A 6,799-nucleotide genomic window follows, 5' to 3' on the forward strand; every position below is an offset into this window, starting at 1 on the left:
CAACACCTCCTGCTGTCACCCCTGGTGTGTGTCACCCCCTGGTTCAACACCTCCTGCTGTCACCCCTGGTGTGTGTCAGCCCCTGAGTACACCACCTCCTGCTGTCACCCCTGGGTGTGTGTCACCCCTCGGTAAAACACCTCCTGCTGTCACCCCTGGGTGTGTGTCACCCCCTGGTACAACACCTCCTGCTGTCACCCCTGTGTGTGTCACCCCTCGTACAACACCTCCTGCTGTCACCCCTGGTGTGTGTCACCCCTCGTACAACACCTCCTGCTGTCACCCCTGGTGTGTGTCACCCCCTGGTACAACACCTCCTGCTGTCACCCCTGGGTATGTGTCACCCCCCTGGTACAACACCTCCTGCTGTCACCCCTGGTGTGTGTCAGCCCCTGAGTACACCACCTCCTGCTGTCACCCCTGTGTGTGTCACCCCTGAGTACAACACCTCCTGCTGTCACCCCTGGTGTGTGTCACCCCTCGTACAACACCTCCTGCTGTCACCCCTGGAGTGTGTGTCACCCCCGGGTACACCACCTCCTGCTGCCACCCGTGGTGTGTGTCACCCCCTGGTACAACACCTCCTGCTGTCACCCCTGGTGTGTGTCACCCCCTGGTACAAAACCTCCTGCTGTCACCCCTGGAGTGTGTGTCACCCCCTGGTACAACACCTCCTGCTGTCACCCCTGGGTGTGTGTCACCCCCTGGTACAACACCTCCTGCTGTCACCCCTGGTGTGTGTCACCCCGTGGTACAACACCTCCTGCTGTCACCCCTGGTGTGTGTCACCCCTTGGTACAACCCCTCCTGCTGTCACCCCTGGGTGTGTGTCACCCCTGAATACAACCCCTCCTGCTGTCACCCCTGGGTGTGTGTCACCCCTGAATACAACACCTCCTGCTGTCACCCCTGGGTGTGTGTCACCCCCTGGTACAACACCTCCTGCTGTCACCCCGGGTGTGTGTCACCCCCTGGTACAACACCTCCTGCTGTCACCCCTGGAGTGTGTCACCCCCGGGTACAACACCTCCTGCTGTCACCCCTGGAGTGTGTGTCACCCCTGAGTACAACACCTCCTGCTGTCACCCCTGGAGTGCGTCACCCCTGGGTACAACACCTCCTGCTCTCACACCTAGAGTGTGTCACCCCTCGGTACAACACCTCCCGCTGTCACCCCTGGGTGTGTGTCACCCCCTGGTACAACATCTCCTGCTGTCACCCCTGGTGTGTGTCACCCTTGAGTACAACACCTCCTGCTGTCACCCCTGGAGTGTGTCACCCCCTGGATACAACACCTCCTGCTGTCACCCCTGGAGTGTGTCACCCCTGGGTACAACACCTCCTGCTGTCACCCCGGGTGTGTGTCACCCCTGGGTACAACACCTCCTGCTGTCACCCCGGGGTGTGTGTCACCCGGGTACAGTGGGACCCCACTCCACAGGTTGGTCTCTCTCTCTCTCTCTCTCTCTCACACACACACACACACACACACAGAGGCCTGTCTGACACACATCTGCCCTCCACCCCCACACACAGAGGCCTGTCTCACACACACACACACAGAGGCCCATCTGACACACACACACACACACACACACAGAGGCCTGTCTGACAGACATCTGCACACACACACACACACACACACACACACAGGCCTGTCTCACAGACATCTGCACACACACATACACACACACACATAGAGGCCCGTCAAACACACAGACACAGACACATACACACACACACACACACAGAGGCCTGTCTGACAGACATCTACACACACACACACACACACACCCACAGAGGCCTGTCTGACACACATCCCCTCTGGCTCCACTCCCAGCTGGAGGACTATTTTGTTTATTTTAGTTGTGCTTTACCATAGCAATGCCCCACAACTCTGCCCCCCGTCCCATGCCACCCCCCATGTAACAGGCCTGTGTGTGTGTGTGTGTGTCTGTCTCTGCAGGGGGCAGGGGTCGCAGGGGCCCGTGTATGTGTGTGTGTGAGAGAGAGAGAGGCCTGGTCCAGCCAGTGTCTGCGCACGAGCACCAGACGGTCGTGCGAGAGGCGTGTGCTGGGGCCGTGCGGTGAGAGCCTGGGGGGGGCGGTGTCTGTGTAATGCAGCCGGTTGTTTGTGCAGGGTGGCAAGCCAGGGTGTGTATCAGACTGGCCCTTGGCATGTGTGTGGGGGCGGGGGCTGGGTGTCCCCACGTGTGGGTGGGTGGGTGTCCTCCTGCTGGGGGAGGTGGCCCCCCCCATGCTGGCCTCTGCCAAACCCCAAACTGGCCCCGACCATGGGAGCTGCCCCCCCGCTGGGCAGAGGGCTGGTAGCTCCCGCTGTGGAAGGAGGGCCCCCAAAAGGAGGGGGGGGCCTTTCCTGCACATCATTCGGGGAGTTCTGTGGAGACTCTGGGGTGTGGCAGGTTCTGGGGGGCCCTGTTTGGGGTCAACGCCTCCAAGCTCCCCCTCAGCTGCACCCCCCGATCAGCTTGCTGGGGGGGGTTTTGCCCCAAGGGATCAGCCCCCCCGAGGTGCCCCCCCAGCACTGACTCATGAGCCCCATAGCGGCCTTTCCCTGTGGAAACCCCTGCCCCCCCGCTGACCCTCCTCTGGGATTCCCCAGGCTGAAGTCAGGCCCTTCCTGCGGAGGGGTGGAGGGGCTGTGACTCCAGCATCTACTTCTGTGCTTGCCCCCCCCCACTTCCCTGGAAGAGTCACGTCCCACCCACTGCCCTGCCCGGACTCCTGGGTTCTCTCCCCGGCGCTGGGAGGGCAGTGGGGGCTGGTGGTTAGAGCCGGGGGCCGGGAGCCAGGACTCCTGGGTTCTCTCCCTGGTTCTGGGGGGCAGTGGGGGCTGGTGGTTAGAGAAGGGGGCCGGGAGCCAGGACTCCTGGGTTCTCTCCCCGGCGCTGGGGGGGCAGTGGGGGCTGGTGGTTAGAGCAGGGGGTGGGAGCCAGGACTCCTGGGTTCTCTCCCCGGCGCTGGGAGGGCAGTGGGGGCTGGTGGTTAGAGAAGGGGGCCGGGAGCCAGGACTCCTGGGTTCTCTCCCCGGTGCTGGGAGGGCAGTGGGGGCTGGTGGTTAGAGCAGGGGCCGGGAGCCAGGACTCCTGGGTTCTCTCCCCGGTGCTGGGAGGGCAGTGGGGGCTGGTGGTTAGAGCAGGGGCCGGGAGCCAGGACTCCTGGGTTCTCTCCCCGGCGCTGGGAGGGCAGTGGGGGCTGGTGGTTAGAGAAGGGGGCCGGGAGCCAGGATTCCTGGGTTCTCTCCCCGGCGCTGGGGGGCAGTGGGGGCCGCTGGTTAGAGCAGGGGGTGGGAGCCAGGACTCCTGGGTTCTCTCCCCGGCGCTGGGGGGGCAGTGGGGGCTGGTGGTTAGAGCAGGGGGTGGGAGCCAGGACTCCTGGGTTCTCTCCCCGGAGCTGGGAGGGCAGTGGGGGCCGCTGGTTAGAGCAGGGGGCTGGGAGCCAGGACTCCTGGGTTCTCTCCCTGGCAGTGGGGGCCACTGGTTAGAGCAGGGGGCTGGGAGCCAGGCCTCACCCTGACCTTCTGCCCTGCAATCCCATCACAGGAGAAGTGGGGTAGTTGAGGCAGAGGGCCTGATTCTGTCTCTGGCTGGAGGGGGCCATGCTCTAGTTCCCTACGTCCATCACCCCCACCTTTCTCACACATCTGTTCCCCATCTCGCTGCGAACCAGGCGGCCGCACCCCATCCCACGCTGCTGTCCCCGGCCCCCTGCCAGGTCCCTCCTCTTGCAGCTGGCAGAGCCCAGGAGTCCTGGCTCCCGGCCCCTGCTCTAACCACCAGCCCCCACTGCCCTCCCAGCGCCGGGGAGAGAACCCAGGAGTCCTGGCTCCCACCCCCTGCTCTAACCACCAGCCCCCACTGCCCTCCCAGCGCCGGGGAGAGACCCCAGGAGTCCTGGCTCCCATCCCCTGCTCTGACCACCAGCCCCCGCTGCCCTCCCAGCGCCGGGGAGAGACCCCAGGAGTCCTGGCTCCCACCCCCTGCTCTAACCACCAGCCCCCGCTGCCCTCCCAGCGCCGGGGAGAGACCCCAGGACTGCTGGCTCCCGGCCCCCACTGCTGTAACTTCCAGGCCCCACTGCTCTCGAGCGCTTGGCCTGTCAGAGCAGGGGGTCAGGAAGGCCGGCTCAGAGCCCCGTCATTGTGGGGAGACTGGGGCTGGCGGCTCTGGCCGGTGAGCGGCCGGGATGGAATGTTCCCTGGTCGCCCCCTCGTCCAGTCACCGGCTAGAGCCCCAGCCAGGCCTGGGAACCCGGACGCCTGGGTCCTCCCCCAGCACTGGGGGGGCAGTGGGGGCTGGTGGTCAGAGTAGGGGCTGGGAGTCAGGACTCCTGGGTTCTCGCCGCAGCACTGGGGGGGCAGTGGGGGCTGGTGGTCAGAGCAGGGGCCCAGAGCCAGGACTCCTGGGTTCTCCCCGGCACTGGGAGGGCAGTGGGGGCTGGTGGTGAGAGCAGGGGCCGGGAGCCAGGACTCCTGGGTTCTCTCCCCGGCGCTGGGAGGGCAGTGGGGGCTGGTGGTTAGAGCAGGGGCTGGGAGCCCGGACTCCTGCGTTCTCTCCCTACCGCTTGGAGGGCAGTGGGGGCTGGTGGTTGGGGCCGGGAGCCAGGACTCCTGGGTTCTCTCCCCACCGCTTGGAGGGCAGTGGGGGCTGGTGGTTGGGGCCGGGAGCCCGGACTCCTGGGTTCTCTCCCCAGCACTGGGAGGGCAGTGGGGCCTGGTGGTGAGAGCAGGAAGCCACTTGAGGTCTGGACTAGTGCCAAACCCAGAGCTATTTCTGTGTGTGGGGACACGGGGTGGTGTCATCTCTCCCGCACACCAGGGACCATGAGGTGGGAGCTAAAATTAGGCCCTGGGTCAGTTCTCTCTGGCGCAGGCCCCATGGCCTGGAGCATTCACCCCTGCTGCTGACCCCTGTGGCTGGCTGGAGCCAGCGCCCTCCTCTGGCAGGGAGGTGACTGGAAATGGGGGTGTGCTTGGGGCAGCTGGGTCCATGGGGGGTGAGTGATGTCATGCCAGGCGGGGGTCACTGTGGGGGGAGTCGGGAAGGGGGACAGGGATCAACCCAGTCTGTAAAGGACTGGCCCCACCCCCCGCCGCTGCCTGGGACCTCCCACTCCTCAGCTGCGCCCAGGTGGGATCCCAGCCCCAGGACTAGGGTCTGGCTGCTTTGAATCCACGCTCAGGGGGGCAGCAGGGGCTGGTGGTTAGAACAGGGGGTGGGAGCCAGGACTCCTGGGTTCTCTCCCCAGCGCTGGGAAGGCAGCAGGGGCTGGTGGTTAGAGCAGGGGGGCAGGGAGCCAGGACTCCTGGGTTCTCTCCCCGGCGCTGGGAGGGCAGTGGGGGCTGGTGGTTAGAGGAGGGGGTGGGAGCCAGGACTCCTGGGTTCTCTCCCCGGCGCTGGGAGGGCAGTGGGGGCTGGTGGTTAGAGCAGGGGGTGGGAGCCAGGACTGCTGGGTTCTCTCTCCAGTGCTGGGAGGGCAGTGGGGGCTGATGGTTAGAGCAGGGGGTGGGAGCCAGGACTCCTGGGTTCTCTCCCCGGCGCTGGGAGGGCAGTGGGGGCTGGTGGTTGGAGCAGGGGGCCGGGAGCCAGGACTCCTGGGTTCTCTCCCCGGCGCTGGGAGGGCAGTGGAGGCTGGTGGTTAGAGCAGGGGGCCGGGAGCCAGGACTCCTGGGTTCTCTCCCCGGCGCTGGGAGGGCAGTGGGGGCTGGTGGTTGGAGCAGGGGTGGGAGCCAGGACTCCTGGGTTCTCTCCCCGGCGCTGGGAGGGCAGTGGGGGCTGGTGGTTAGAGCAGGGGGCCGGGAGCCAGGACTCCTGGGTTCTCTCCCCGGCGCTGGGAGGGCAGTGGGGGCTGGTGGTTAGAGCAGGGGGCCGGGAGCCAGGACTCCTGGGTTCTCTCCCCGGCGCTGGGAGGGCAGTGGGGGCTGGTGGTTAGAGCAGGGGGCCGGGAGCCAGGACTCCTGGGTTCCTCCCCGGCCTGTGTGGGGAGAGGCTGGTTACAGTAGAGGGCAGGCTCCCCTCGAGTCTTTACCTGCCTGGCATGACACATCCCTTATTCACGGCAGCTGCGACTCAGCCCCCTATGACCACGCTGGGGGCGCGTGGGGCAGACAGCTCCTGGCGCTCTGCAGCCCGGGACGGGCGTCACAGCTGGTGCCGGAGTCTGTCTGCACCCTGAGGTGGGCAGGAGCCGACCACCCCCACTGGGCCTGATCTCAGCCCCCCAGGCCATGATCTCTGTCCCTGGCTAGCCCCACAGCCCAGATCTCAGCCCCACAGCCCTATGGGGCTGAGATCTGGGCTGTGGGGCTGGAGCCCTAGAGGGAAAGGTCCATTGCTCTGAGGCACAGCCTGAGGCTGAACTTTCCCGCAAGGGGGCACGCTGGGAATCCCCAGGTCGGGAGTGGGTCACGGAGCCTGTGTCCGATTCCCGAATCCCTGCCCCACACGCCCGCCCTTAGCTCATCCCCGGTGCGGCCTTGCACGGACCCTGGCTTCCTCTTCCCGGCCCAGCTGCTTCCTGCAGGGCCCAGCGGCCCTGAGCGCCAGAGGCCGCGATTTCCCTGAGTACGGCCCTGCGGTGCCTCAGTTTCCCTGAGCATTGCACCCGCGTGCCCCCCACTGCACTCAGACTCTCCCCCCCCGAGGGTCTGTCCCGTGCTGGGGGAGGGGCGTGGGGGGCAGCTCTCAGTCAGGGACTCATCTGGGCATGTCCGCACCGGATGGGGCTGGGGGGCGGGGGACGCCGCAAAAGGGGGCAGGGAGGGCCTGTGCTGTGGGTC

This window comes from Carettochelys insculpta, chromosome 34 (genome assembly GCF_033958435.1).
Source record: "Carettochelys insculpta isolate YL-2023 chromosome 34, ASM3395843v1, whole genome shotgun sequence".
Classification (NCBI taxonomy): domain Eukaryota; kingdom Metazoa; phylum Chordata; order Testudines; family Carettochelyidae; genus Carettochelys; species Carettochelys insculpta.